Below are 15,305 nucleotides of genomic sequence, written 5' to 3'. Positions count from 1 at the left end.
CAAAAAGACGTAACATTTGGAAGACTCCCTTTTACGCATATGTAAGAACTTTATTGAAAGAAAGTAATTATTCTAATGTCAGGTCTGCTAATAACTAGTTGTATAGACTCAGGCGAGTGTCTTAACCTATCTGAAGTTTGGTTTGCTCCTCTCTGAAATTTTTTTCCTTTTTACTTTCTTCCCTGATTCCAGGGCTTTTGTGATGATCATAGGAGGTTATGTATATGAAAGTATCTTGCAAAATATAAAGTGTTATGAATACTTACAAGCAGTAACAGAAGTCTAACCAAAATTCCAAAGTGCATCCTGATCTCTCTCTTGATTGTAATGTTATAAGAACTTAGCTTTTTTCTCGAATCACAAAATACCAATACGTGACAAATGGCCCTGCCCTTTAGAAACTGCTGCTATTTCAAACCTGTAACAAGAATGTAGATTTTCTTTTGCCTCCCACAAAATGTACAATAAAAAATAGTTCAGCCTCTGGAGAATATACAGTTATCAAAAATCAAAATGAAAACTCAAAGGAAAATGTAAGAAATAGCAACACTTCCCATCAGCAGGTAAAGAAGTCTTTGATAGATCAGAACTGGAACAACCGTCTGGAGGAGGAACATTCTAGCAGGCATTGTTCCCAGTAAACAAGAAAACAGATGTCACCCCACATTTTGTAAAATATTTATGACTCCACCATACATCCTTTTGGGGGAGCAAATTGATGACTCTTCCACCTAACACAATCACCTGGGGTGTGCCAAACACAGCCTCCATCAATCACTCTGACGTGATTTGTTTCACCTTATTCAGAGGCTGCCTCCCCTACAATCCAATGTCCAAGATGGAAAGGATGAAAAAGATGGAGTAGTCAAGGTTTCTATAATCAGTTTTTTTAAATGCCAAGAGTTATAGTGTTTGGGGGTAGTGCTGCTGGATGCAGAAGTGTTTTGTTTCCTTCAAATTGGCCAAACAAATGGAAGGACTGTGTTAATCCCATTGCAGTCAAGTGCCACTCATTCTATATTTACAACCATGTGCATAATGCTGTGTCACAAAGCAATGTTTCATTTTGCATAAGATTTAAAATCGGAACCCATACTGCCTAGAACTGGATTAATGATGGAAATTCACAATGACAGTGGATGAAAGTTACTATTGCCAAAAGAAACTTAAGCACACACCAGATTTAAATTAACTCTTTCAGTTACTGAGAACTGATCATTTATTCAAAAACATACATTAAGCATCCCTTCAGTGCTGGGCAATGCATTATGCAAAGTTGTTTCCTTCCTTTAAGGAGGTCTCAGATTGAAGTAGGAAAGAAAGCAAATGATTGAAATGCACCAAGTGCTAAAATAAAGATATGCACAGAGTATAGGATTACAAACGAGAAAGAGACTCCATCGGTTACACAAGTTGTCAGATTGGAGGTGATGGTCAAACTAAGCTTAAACTCTGAGGCTGAATCCCAGGAAGGTGGGACAGCATCTGCAAAGGCATGGAAGTGTGACCCATCACAGGGTGTTTGTTGTGCAAAGAACAACAGTTGCATGGGGAAGAGAGACAATTAGGCTGGATTCTAGGTTAGGGCCAATTAAAGGACCTTGTAAGTCTGTAAGTCACATTAGGAAATTTAAACCTCGTCCAGGCAAAGATAGGCAAACTATAACAAATGGGCAAAATCCAATTCATTCATTTATAGCTCCTTAGTCCCTACAACAGCAGTGTTGTGTACTTGCTACAAAGACCATATGGCCTACAAAGCTTAAAGTCTTTATCATCTCACCCTTCACAATAAAGTTTGTCAACACCTGTTTAGAAAACAAAAAAACATTAGATTCTGAAGTGGGGGAATCTGTCAATTTGGAGAAATGAGCTAGAAGCCAAAAAGAATGGAAACTATTTCAGTAGCCCAGACAAAAGTTATATGTTATCTAAACCTCTGCAACTCAAAGTATGATCCTGGGAACAGTAGTACTGATATGGTTTGGCTCTGTGTCCCCACTCAAATCTCATCTCATATCGCAATCCCCATAATCTCCATAATCCCCACATGTCAAGGACTGGACCTGGTTGGAGGTGATTGGATCATGAGGGCAGTTTCCCCCATGCTGTTCTCCTAATAGTGAGTGAGTTCTCATGGTTTTATAAGGAGCTCTTCCCCCTTCACTTGCTCTGTCTCACCTGCTGCCACGTAGGACATGCCTGCTTCCCCTTCTGCCATGATTGTAAGTTTCCTGAGGCATCCCCAGCCATGTGGAACTGTGAGTCAATTAAACCTCTTTTCTTTCTAAATTATCCAGTCTCAGGCAGTTCTTTATAGCACTGTGACAATGAATTAATACAAGTACCAACACCACCTGGGAGCTTGTTAGAAAGGTACATTCTCAGGTGGCAGGGGGGAAAAAAGAAAAAAAGTAAGAAAGGAAGGGAGGAAGGAAGGAAGGAAGGGAGGGAGGGAGGGAGGGAGGGAGGGAGGGAGGGAGGGAGGAAGGAAGGAAGGAAGGAAGGAAGGAAGGAAGGAAGGAAGGAAGGAAGGAAGGAAGGATGGCTGGCAGGCAGGCAAGCAAACTGGCTCTCAGGCCCCACCCTACACTTACAAAATCATGATGTGCATTTTAACAAACTTTCCAGGTGATCCCTGTGCATGCTAAAGGCTGAGTGAGAAGCACTGGTCTAAACTACGGACGTGGTTTTGGGGATATGAAGGAAGAACGCTATCAGAGATATTTAGCAGATAGACTTTATGATTGATGATTAATTGGATGCAATTGTCAGCTATAGATGGGAACAAAATTGAGGATATTTCAACATTTTCACTGGACAGCTGGGTAGATGGCAATGATGCCACTTTTGTAGATGCACAAAAGAACAGGTATTGGGAAAAAAGATACAAATTTAGATTTGGGGACACAGCTGAAAATACCAGATCATCTAGAGTAAACTGGAAACACAGGTTTGGGGCATTTGAAAGGCAAGAGACATGGAAATATGTTTTGGGAAAGCATTAGCATATTATGGTAGCTGAAGCCATGTTGCAGTAGCTAAAGCTATTGCATATTATGATATATTCACTGACCCAGAGAAAACAATGAAAAGAAGAGGGCTGAGGACAGAGCCTCAGAAACAAACATTTCAGACACCAACAGAGCAAGGGAAGTTCATGAGGAGGCTGAGAAGGAATGGCTACCGACCAAGAGGTTAATTAAGAGAAATGATAGTTGCTGTATTCCAAAGTGAAGAGACTGTATCTGGATTCTAATGTGCTATTCTAGAGAGCAAACAAAATTATATTCTAAAGCAAAATACAACCATGTACTTCCTTCCTGAAGAATCTTCAGCAGTTCCATGTTGGCTGTAAAGTAGTGCTAAGAGCCCTTTAACCAGATCCCCAATATATCTCACTGCAGCCTCTCTGATAGCCTCTACTTCAACCATCTTGAAGTAGTCATTTGGCACGATTTGCATTCTTCTGACTTTGTTCCTCCGACTTAGCTCTCACTTTTTTCCTGTCAAAGTCCTAACCTTTCTGTAGAGCCCTGTTCACATACTACCTCCTCCATGAAGTCTTCCTAGATTTCTCATCCTTGATTATAATTAATCTCTCATTGTCTGTTTTTCAATCTCGCATAACTCATGTACTTTATAATAGCTCTTACTTCAATCTGACTTGTTCTAGATACGTTCCGGGAATGCTTGTCTACATAATAGATTGATCACATATCCCAAGGGGCAGGAACCATTTTTTATTTCACTTTGTCCTCTACAAAAGACCATATCTAGTAGCTAAGAGATGGTTATGACGAACAGAAGGGAAGTATGCTTTGATTCATCATAGGATACATTGTGCCCAAAATTATTACCCTCATTTAAAGATAACCCCATGATATATTAATTAATACAGTTGTGTTGATTTTTCCTCAGGGTAGTTACATTATTTGATTTTGTTTTTAGGAAAGCACGAAGAAGGAATAGCAGATATTACATGAAGAATTATCCCTTAGGGAGCGTGACCTTAGAGCAGTTGGCCGTGTCACAATCCTCTCTAGGAATGAAAGACACCACCACTTCTCTTCCTCCCCACCTTCCCACCCACCTCTTTGTTCATTCCCCGCTCAGATAACCTCAACTGTCAGAAATCTTCTTGTCAAAGATCTTCACACTTACATATCTTTTCACCTTGTCAGTACAAATGTTTGTTCATCAAAACCAGTGGATAAGTTGTTATAGTTTTTCATGTCTTGAGTTTTCTCTTCCTTGGGGCAAGAAAGCAAGGGAGGGTCAGATTCTTAAAAATGGAATATACCCAGTGTTTTCACTTCAGGACATATGCTTTATGTGTTATTTGAAAAATCTGTGCAATAAAAGGAGAAGGGAAAAAATACTCACTAGTGACAAGAAAACTTAGACACAAAATTTACCCCCCAAAGCCAGTAATGTAGTGGTAGGCTTTACGACTGAAGAATTGCATAGGAACATGGAAATTATCAAGGGGAAAAAGTACAGAAATTGAGGACTGAAACTGCAAAGGCTGTAAGATCTGTAAAATATGTCCTTCTCAATATAACACTCCCAGCAGAGAGAGAATTAAACCTCAAATGTGAGAAAGCACTCTCAAACTATTTATTTTTATTCATCTAATAACCTACATTCTGTGATGTATTGGTGTCACAATTCAGTTGAAAGAGATATTAAATGGTAATAGACCTGCATTCATTATTAACACAGACACAAGATCATCAGGCCAGTGAAGCAGGTCTATGACCCAAATGGTTTAAACTTTCAATATTTTTATTTATAGAAGATTATGTTGTCTGTAAACTAACCTCCAAATCAATTACACAAACATATGCATATGCACCTACTCATTTGAAAGAAGAGGAGAAGCTGAATACATGATATTATTTATTTACTGGGCCCAAATAAACAACATTATTTAAAATTCTGAGCAGTTTCCACATAAACATCAAATGTTAATATTATAGTAGGTGATACCAATTCTTAAATTAATCCATAAGGGTCCTCTTAACCAAATTCACCTATTACTAAGGCTAAGAATTTGTTGAATTAGAATGCACTGATTTTTTTTTTTTTTTTTTTGATATGGAGTTTTGCTCTTGTTGCCCAGGCTGGAGTGCAATAGCAAGATCTTGGCTCACTGCAACCTCTACCTCCCGTGTTCAAGTTATTCTCCTGCCTCAGGCTGCTGAATATCTGGGATTACAGGTACATGCTCCCATGCCCAGCTACTTTTTAAAATTTTTAATAGAGATGGGGTTTCTCCATGTTGGTCAGGCTGGTCTCAAACTCCCAACCTCAGATGATCTGCCCACCTCGGCCTCCCAAAGTGCTGGGATTACAGGTGTGAGCCACTGCTCCAGGCCTTTTTGTTTATTTTTTAAAATCACGCATGGAAGAAAATAATAAGATGTTTCAATTTCCACAGTATTAAATACTCACTCTACTTATACCGTTCCTGGAGTCAATATTCCTTGGCTGGAGTTCTGGCTCTGGCTGTCGCATGGTAATTATGTGACTTTCAGCAAGTTGCCTAACCTCTCTATGTCTCTTTTCTCTTAAAAAATAAGGACAAAAATAGCACACTCTCATTGTCATTAAGACTAAAATAATCAAGATGTATGAAGTGAGCACAATAAGATCAGAGACATCATTTGGACTCAGTAATGCTGGCTGATTTTGTGGGGTAGGTTGGGGCCAGGATAACAGGATCAGTAGACACTTTTCTGTTGTGGTTTCTGTATCCAGCCTAATGAAAGTCTGAAAAGGCTGCTGACCCTTAAGTTTTCTCACTGTTCTTTTCCTCCGCTGACAATAGCCCATGACATCTTTTAACTATAATTTATGCACCAAAGTGTTCACAGGTGATTTTCAAGATAAGAAAGTAATTTCATCACTATTCTCAAAATTTGGCCAATTTCTACATTACTGAGGTATCAAAACTATCCAAAACATAGACATAATAAAAGATTCAGGAAAGGTTCCTAACCTTTAAGGTTGACATCAAGGAAAACAACAAGCCTTTCCCCAACAGGTCTCTGGGCAGTTCTCAGTGGACGGTCATGAGTACATGCCAGGAAGTGGCTCTGCACGTCTGATTGCACCTCTTAGTTATATGCCATCATCGTAGCTATTTTTACCATATGAAGTCGATTTTGTACACTATATCTAAAGTACATGCCATGTATATTACAAAGTACATGTAGATACACGTTTTTTAATACCTAAAGTTTTAGCATTATCCACCAACAAAGAGAAAAACAAATCCAAAACCAAAACCTAACTACCCTTCTTGTAATTACGCTAAGCAAGGTGTAAATTTCCGTGAGGTTCCCACAGACAATAATACTAAACGTAAAATAGGTGCTCAAGAGTGATACAAACTTTTCTTAAGCTTTTCTTTGTTACATTGTTTGTATATACAAAGGTAATATAGAAAAGTAAAATTGGAAATTGAAAAGGAAAACAAAAAAGAGAAATGTCAATGATTAACTCCAGTGATCTTCATTGTTCTCTTCCAATGAGGTAACCAAATTAAACATCGGCCAAGTTGTCTTCTGCATGCTCATTTAATATATGCAATAGTGGCTGGGTGGTGGCTCACACCTGTAATCCCAGCATTCTGGGAAGCCGAGGCAGGTGGATCATCTGGAGTCAGGAGTTTGAGACCACCCTGGCCAACATGGTAAAACCCCATCTCCACTCAAAATACAAAAATTAGCCGGGTGTGGTGGTGGGTGCCTGTAATCCCAGCTACTTGGGAGGCTGAGGCAGCAGAATCACTTGAACCCAGGAGGCAGAGGTTGCAGTGAGCCAAGATCAAGCCACTGCACTCCAGCCTGGGAGACAAAGCGAGACTCTGTCTCAAAAAAAAAAAAATGCAATAGTATATACACATACATATAGAAATGTTTGCTGTTTGTTTTCTAAAAACGAGCTTAAAATATACATATTATTGTGAAACTGATTTTTCTCACCCAGAAAAACATCACAGATATCCCTCACATTGATTAGATATAGATCAAACTCACTTTAATAAATCCATAATAATATATATTACAGAAGCCCCACAAACTATTCCCCAATTTATTAAAATTGAGGTTTGTTCCCCATATATATATATAGGGGTTGTGTGTGTGTGTGTGTGTGTGTGTGTGTGTGTTGGAATATATACATACATATATATTTTAGAGACTGGGTTTTCTTTATCACCTATGCTGGAGTACCATGGCACAATCATGGCTCAGTCCAGCCTCAACCTCCTGGACTCAGCAATTCTCTCACCTCAGCCTCCCAAGTAGCTGGGACTACAGGCACGTGCTACCACACTCGGCTACTTTTTTAAAAGTTTTTGTAGAGATTGAGTCTTGCTATGCTGCCCAAGCTGGTCTTGAACTCCTGGGCTCAAGCAATCCTCCTGCCTGGGTATCCCAAAGGGACTGAGATTATAGATATGAGCCTCTGCCCAGCCGTTCAGTATTTTTAAAAACACAGCAAACAAGCTCTATCTTTGTATATTGATATGTTTAAATGGGAGACTGCTGAGTCAAAGTTACACGGATAATAAAGATTGTCAGATTACTTCGACCAATGAAGGTGTTTACTTCCTACCATCTTAGCCAGAACTGGATGTTATCACTTCCTTTCATTTTTGCTACTCAGAGGGGAAAAGGCATCTCATTGTTATTTTAATTTCTTTTTCCCAGTGTGAAGTTTTAGTGTTGAGTCACCATTAGCATTGAGCAACGCTTTATCATATTTCTCTAAATTAGTGTTTCCTGACTTCTGTATTATTAATATTTGAGAGTAGATAATTCTTTCTTGTTGAGGGTGGCCTTGTAGGTTTTAAGACGTTTAGTAGCATCCTGGGCCTACGAGATGTCAGAAGCACCCGCCTCCACATTTGTGACAACCAAAACGTCTTCATTCATTGCTAAAATCATTCCTGTTTGCAAACCTCAATCTAAATGCTTAATTTAGAAATATTTTGATTTTTAAATTTCTTATCAAATTTGATAAACAAGGTCCCAGAAATCACCCCCAAGATATTTTTCAAGATTGATGGATTTCAAAACTTGATCAATAATCTAAAAATATGAGCAAGCATATATAGCATCAATACAACTTAATAAACACTGCCTTGGTACACAATTAATATTTAACCCCAGGAAAACTGAGAGCAGAGCGTTCTGACAGACAGAAGGGAAATTATTCAAAATCTGGGCATAATACCTACTTTAATTTCAAAGTCAATAGGCAGCTTTTTTATTTCATTCCAACTCCCTGTGTATGACTTGTGAACAGGTCGAGATAAAAAGAGTTGTTAAATATTTAAATATCTATCCACCATGCCAAAATCTCAAATGAGGCTACTTCTTTGATTATTTCTTTTGATTATTGTAGTATTTTGATTTACTTTGAGTTTCCGAGTCCAAAATAGACCAGTGCTTTTCCTAGCACTTTCTATAGTCGGGGAGAGACTTTCTCTTTTGTTAGGAAATAGGATTCAAAAGTATTTTTACCATTTTAATTCTCTTAGACCAAAAACACACAAATCATTTTTCTCAGGGAAAAAAAAGGTACATTCTAATTGTTTTTAAAACAGAGCAGTTTTTCTCAGCCTCAGAAGAGAAAAATACCAAGAAGAGGAAAAGCAATAGAAAAGTTTAATTGAAATTCAATACCAAAAGCAAGAACTAATATAACAATTAGTATCTTCACCTATTCTTACAGACAGATTGAATGCTGCCTTATTTATAATAGTGATAACACAAGACACATAGAGACACATAGAGAAGTTCTTTGCAAAGAAACTGACCTTTATCAATTTATTCCAGGAGTAATTTTCTGCCTTTAATTAGAAGTCAATATTTCTTTCTGATGAATTCATAAATAATAATTAAAAGCCTGCTAGCTATTCCCAGCTGGCTTCGAGGTTTCAATTCTCTGTAATGGCAAAGGGGATGGTTTTAAAAAGGCAAAATGCCAGTCATGGGATCTATCTGACTATTGATAAAATACTGACAACAGCATTACAGGGAATCAATCAACAATGCAAAGAGCTGACCCAAAGGCAAACGTGGAAACCTGCCCTCCTTTGCAAGACATGAGCTTTTGTGGTCAAATCGCATGGCTTGACAAAATCTCCCTGTATTGTTAACACCACAGGCTTCCAGCACATGCCATCCTTATCAAAGTCTATTTTTGATTTTTAGATATTTTGAACTTAAAACTATTCACAAAGTTTATATTGAAAGAGAAAATTACAGTTTCTTGCCTACAGTTAGGACCACTGTTTATCCTTCTCCCCCAAAGAAATTTGTTTAATCCCTAAAAATGTTAACTGAATAGTTTGTGTAATATGAGTTGATGAGTCAATTAATAACTTACAGTTTCATCTACTTGCAGCTCATTACCAGTTATTTCAGGTAGCTGTGTTTAATTATTTGAGTCCAAAAATAAGTTGAGAAATAAATCTCCCAGGTAATGCTAATTGGTTTCCTATTATATGCATTTAAAAAATCTGTATAAATCACTAGATTAAATAACAAGCAATAGGTGGTGTTCTTCTAATTACAGCACCTCCAGCAAAAACTCCATTATACAGAAGCAAGCTGAATTATGGTTAATTTATTAACAGATTTGGTACAGCATATAATGAGGTTGTAGATATTGAAGCCACTTAAATTCATTTAAGAAATCAAGAGTTCAGAGACTTTCAAAAAATGAAGCTAACTTTTAGCTAAAGGAACTCAAGATGAAAACGTGGCAAAGGAAGTAATCAGAGCCGCAGTGGCTGGGCAGCCCAAAGTACTCCAGACAATCACACAGCTTTGCAAAGAGCCTGTGCCACCACTGCTACCTCCTGTCATGTACACTTAGGAGTGCTTATCTCTGCCCAACACAATTAGAAATCTGATGCAATCATTCTAAAATGCTGGACTGAAATGAGGAGGTCAGGAAGGCTCTCCTGGAGACGGAAACATTTCCTTAAGTAGAGAGAATTGACATTTTGTGGCGAACTCCGGTTTTTTCCATCTCTAATATCCATAATCTAGTCCTAAGGAAAATATAAAGTGTCTGTTCCCATGATAAAATAGAGTATTAAACAGGATCATATTATTTGTTTCTAAGAAAAGTTATTGTTATTGGTTTATCCATTGTGGTCTATTTCTGAACATTTAAATGGCTCCATAATGTATTTTTTTCATAAAGAGAAATAGCAATATGTCAAAAAAATATGTGTAAGTGTACATCAAGTAAAGTCATGGAGAGAGATGAACATTTAAGCTATTTTTTTGTCAGTTCCAGATTTAGATATTTAATTAGGGCATAAAGTCTGACTTTAATCTCAACCATGTCATTCTGAGTCTCATCCCCCTATATATTTTCCTTTGTAGAACATATGCAATGGTAAGAAATTAATTGTGCAATTATTTTTCAATGCCAGTATAACTCCAAGAACACATAAGATCCACGAGGTCACAGAATGTCTCTGTCTTATTAATGGTTTTATTGCCAGGGACAAGTTCAGTGCCTGACACAATAGTAGGAACTTGGTGAGCATGCTTTAACATTTTTTGTGACATGAATGTGGGCATACACACACACACACACACACACACACACACAAACATAAATGTAGAGTTTAACAAGCAATTTTAAAAAATTATAAAGCAAACACCAATGTTATACCATATCCTGAAAGAGAATGGTGCCATTGCCCTAGAAGCACTTTCTGTAGGTGTCTTTACCATTATAGCCCCCTCCTGCCCCATTAAAGGTAGCAACTTTTCCATCTTTTCTTTAGAGTTTCACAGCCTATATGTGCATCTCTAGTCAATACTGATTCAGCAGCAACAAAGTAGATAAATCATTAGGCAATTATTCATCTTATATTTGTACGTTGCTCAGTTCATATAATCATTTTACAATATTTAAAATTATTTTAGTTTATCATCATTATTGTCAAGCAATAAGTCCCTCTGTGCCACAGAATGTACCAAGTGTGAATTTAATAATGATTTTTTAAAAAACCTAACATGTAGGTGCCATTTTCTCCATTCCACACTGTAGAAACTGAGCCACAGGGAAAGTAAACCTGTCGTGAACTGGGTGTTATTTGACTCACCAAATTATGAAGTTGTGTGTGCACTGTAGCACTCTATCATCAAATGGAAGTGGTATATACCAGATTGGACTTGAACAGGCCCTACAGCACAAGTAAATTACTTAAAGAAGGGGCCCCAAAGCTCATGGTCTCTGCTTCATCTATACTGCCTTCTCTCTCCCACCTGCACTATAGCCTCATGGAAAGTTTCCCACAATCAGTTGATAGAAGAAGGAAAAAACTTAGGTCTGGCTTACTGATGGTCCTGTGATGTTCAGGCACCACCTGGAAGTAAGCAGCTATAGCGCCAAAGCCTCTTTCTGGGACATCCCTGATGAACAGTGATGAAAGGAAAATTTCCCAGTGAGCAGAACTTCAAGCAGTGCACCTGGCTGTTTATTTTGCTTGGAAGGAGAAATGGCCAGATGTTCAATTATATACCTATTCATGTGCCGTGGCTAGTGGTTTTGGGGGATGATCAGGGGCTTAAACGGCGGAAGGTTTAATGACAAAAACATCTGGGGAAGATGTATGTGAATAGATCTCTCTGAATGGGGTGAAGATATTTGTGAAGGTATCCGTGTGCCATGCAAATGGTCAACAAAGGGTGGCCTCAGTAGAGGAGGATTTTAAAATAATTTGATAATTAACTAGATGGGATGACCCATTCTTTGGATACTAGTCAGTGTTTTCCCCCAGACTCCCCTGTCACTGAGTAATAGACTCATGAACTAATTTGTTGGTAAGAGGTGGGAGACACAGAAATGGAACCCAGGTTTCTGGTCTCAGAGACAATGTTCATAAGTGCTACCTAGGGTTACCAGGTAAATACAGGTGCCCAGTTAAATTTGAATTTCAGATAAATCATGAATTTTTTAGTATAAGTAAGTCCAAGGTATTGCATGGGGCATACTTGTACTAAAAATGTTATTCTTCGCTTTTAGAATTCATGAAAGTAACATGAACTCCTGTATTTTTATTTGCTAAATCTGGCAACCCTACCAATTACCCTATACTGCCTTCCTGCTCATAAAATGAGTTATTATGCTTTTCCCTGATCACTGTCTACCCAACTCTTACAGCACCTCATGCTTTTTAAGTTATTGAATTATAATAAATTAATTATCAATAACTTTATTTTATACATTTTAACTTTTTCAACTAGGCAAAATAAGCTCAGTGGTCAGGGAACATATGCACCCTCTGTTTATCAATGAATATACTTCCTAGCAATATAAGCTTATAGTAGATATGTGTATACACACAGTAATGATAATTTAAAAGATATTAATAATTGCAATAGCTTAAACAGTTATAGTTATTCAGAGCCATCTTGTTTTATCTAAATAGCCACTTTCTCCTCTGTCCCCAGATTATTTTTAAACAAATCCCAGAAAGCATTTTATAGCTTCTGTAAATATTTCCACAAGTAATACTAAAATAGAAGAACTATTTTTTTTAAATAACATTATCTCACCTAAAAAAATAACAATTCTCCAATAGCAATAAATATCCATTCAATGTTCCTTGAATGCCTCATTCAATTTTTTACTGTTTATTTATTTGATAAATATTTTTGAACACATAGGTTTACTGAAGAACAATAAAATATCCAAAAAATTGGATACATTCTCAGCAGTACTTTAAGAGAATTAACATAGGGCTCATTTACAATTAAAGGACAATTAAAAAGTGGTCTTCAATCAGATTCCATTTGTCATTTTTATTAAACAATATTAAAGTAAATATACGGATGAAAAGGCAGAATTTGTTCAAGAAAACAGGCTTTAGACTCTAATATGAACACTTTTCTTAGTCTCTGTGGGATTTTAGACTCCTTACTGCAGTCCATTCAGTTAAAATCCTCCTAAGATGTCCACTTTAATTCATGATAAAGTAGCTGATACCAACTAGCCCTCTTACCATAAACAACTTAAATACTAGAATATAAAATATATATATATACACACACATATATAGACATATATATATACTAAAATATACATATTACATTTATATTCTAGTAGTATTGTGGGTGTGTGTGTGTCTGTGTAGGGGTGTGTGTGTGTGTGTGTGTGCACACAGATAGATGGAGAGCAAGAGAGAGAGAAAGAGAAACAGTTTTCAGGCATTGAACATCAGGTGTGTAATCCTGGAGTGAAAGAAAACAAAGAAGGAAAGAGGAGCCCACCACCACCAGCATACCTGTCTGGGGGCACTTCCCACTCTGGAATGCAGAGTGAGGGAGCCCAAACAAAAGCACGGTGGTATTGCTCAGCTAAGGAAACAGATATCCAAGTCCAGAGCCGCTAAGCAGCATAGTGGAGAGACTTAGACCAGTGCTGTGAAGAAGTTCTATGAGTTGACATTGAGACTGCTGTGAGTCTCTGGCTGAATACAAAGCTGTGCATCTGTATAGGGAGACTCCAGGGAGCTGCGCAAAGGGTACCTACTGGCGAAAAGCAAGTGCCCTGTAGCCCTGATATGATTTGGATCCATATCTCCACTCGAATCTCATACCAAATTGTAATCCCCAGTGTTGGGGGTAGGACCTGGTGGGAGGTGATTGAACTGTGGGGTGAATTCTCCCATTGGTGCTGTTCCTGTGATCGCAAGTAAGTTCTCAGAAGATCCAGTTGTTTAAAAATGTGTGGCACCTCCCCCTCTCTCTTTCTCCTGCTCTAGTCATGTGAGATGCTCTCTTCCCCTTCACCATTCACCATAATTGTAAGTTTTCTGAGGCTCCCCAGAAGCTGAGCAGATGCCAGCGTCATGCTTCCTGTACAGTCTGCAGAACTGTCAACCTATTAAACCTTTTTACTTTATATATTATCTAGTCTCAAGTATTTCTTTATAGCAGTGCAAGAATAGACTAATGCAGCCCCACACCAATTAAGGAAACCAAATTTGTAATTAAATAGTTTTCTCAAAGTAAAATCTAAACCCAGATAAATTCACTGGGTGAATTCTATGAAATGTTTAAGGAAGAAGTAATGCCAATTGAGGGACCCATCCTAACTCAATTTGAGGCCAGCATTTCCTGATCCCCAAATCAAGGACACTGTAAGTAAAAAACACTACAAACCAACTTCCCTCTTGAACATAAAAGGAAAAATCATAAATAAATTATAAGCAATTTTAATACAGTAATAAATTTTAAAATAAAAATTAATTACAAGTAATCAAAAGCTTAACACATAAGTATCAAAGAAAAATTTTCAATAGAAAAGATTGGTTTAGGTTAGAAAATGAACCCATATAATTCACTACATTAACAGAATTTAAAAAATCATACAATCACCTAAATAAATAAAAACATTGAATAAAATTTGGCACCTATTTATGCTAAAAAATTGTCAATACATCAGGAATAGAAAGAAACTCTGCCAACCCAATAAAGATGATATACAGAAAATCTATAGCTAAGAAGACCACATTGAGCAATGAGACACTGAATGATTTTAACCTATTATCAAGAACAAAGTAAATTCCATTCAGTATTTTCCTGGGAATATAATCTCCCCTTCCAAAAAAAGTCATTTAGACTGAAAAGTAAATTATATATATACATATATGTACACACACACACACACACACACACACATATTTGTAGTTTGCAGTTAGCATAACTATGTAGCAAATTCCAAGGAATTTTTTTAAAAACCTATTAGAATTAATAAGTGAATTTAGCAAGATTTCAGGATATAAGGCCATATAATATATACATTAATAACTAGTAATGAAAAATAAATGTTTATCAATTATAGTAACATCAACACAACATAAAACATTTAAGAAAAAAATTAACAAAATCGGTGCAAGATATTACAAATATTGCTGAGAAAAATTAAAGAAGACCAAGATAAAAGAGAGACTTACCATATTCATGATTAGAAGATTCAATATTGTTAAATGACACATGTTTAAATTCAACACAACTCCAATTAAATTCCCAGCAGGCCTTTCTGCAGATATTGACAGCTGATTCTGAAATTCATATGGAAATGCAAAGGACCTAGAATAGTCAGAAGAGTCTTTTAGAAGAACAAAGTTGAAAGACTTACACTCCTTGATTTTATGACTAACTCTAAAGCTATGATCATCTAGACAACAGGATTTGAGTGTATAGATGGTTGAATATATAAATAGAACAGAATATAGAATCCAGAAATAGATCAAC

At 37.0% G+C, this 15,305-nt stretch overlaps 1 long non-coding RNA gene across 1 annotated transcript in view; it reads right to left on the bottom strand.

The window, feature by feature from the left end:
* Nucleotides 1–8,960, bottom strand: part of LOC118144466 (uncharacterized) — a 210,879-nt gene extending 201,919 nt beyond the window's left edge. Inside the window, exon 1 of the long non-coding RNA XR_008473938.2 lies at nucleotides 8,834–8,960. This is a non-coding gene — a long non-coding RNA (uncharacterized LOC118144466). The remainder of the gene's footprint in view (nucleotides 1–8,833) is intronic.
* Nucleotides 8,961–15,305: the final 6,345 nt, after the last annotated feature.

Source organism: Callithrix jacchus, chromosome 9, assembly GCF_049354715.1.
Source record: "Callithrix jacchus isolate 240 chromosome 9, calJac240_pri, whole genome shotgun sequence".
Classification (NCBI taxonomy): Eukaryota; Metazoa; Chordata; class Mammalia; order Primates; family Cebidae; genus Callithrix; species Callithrix jacchus.
The sequence above is the reverse complement of the archived record's forward strand: the minus strand, read 5'-3'. Positions and strand labels throughout refer to the sequence as shown.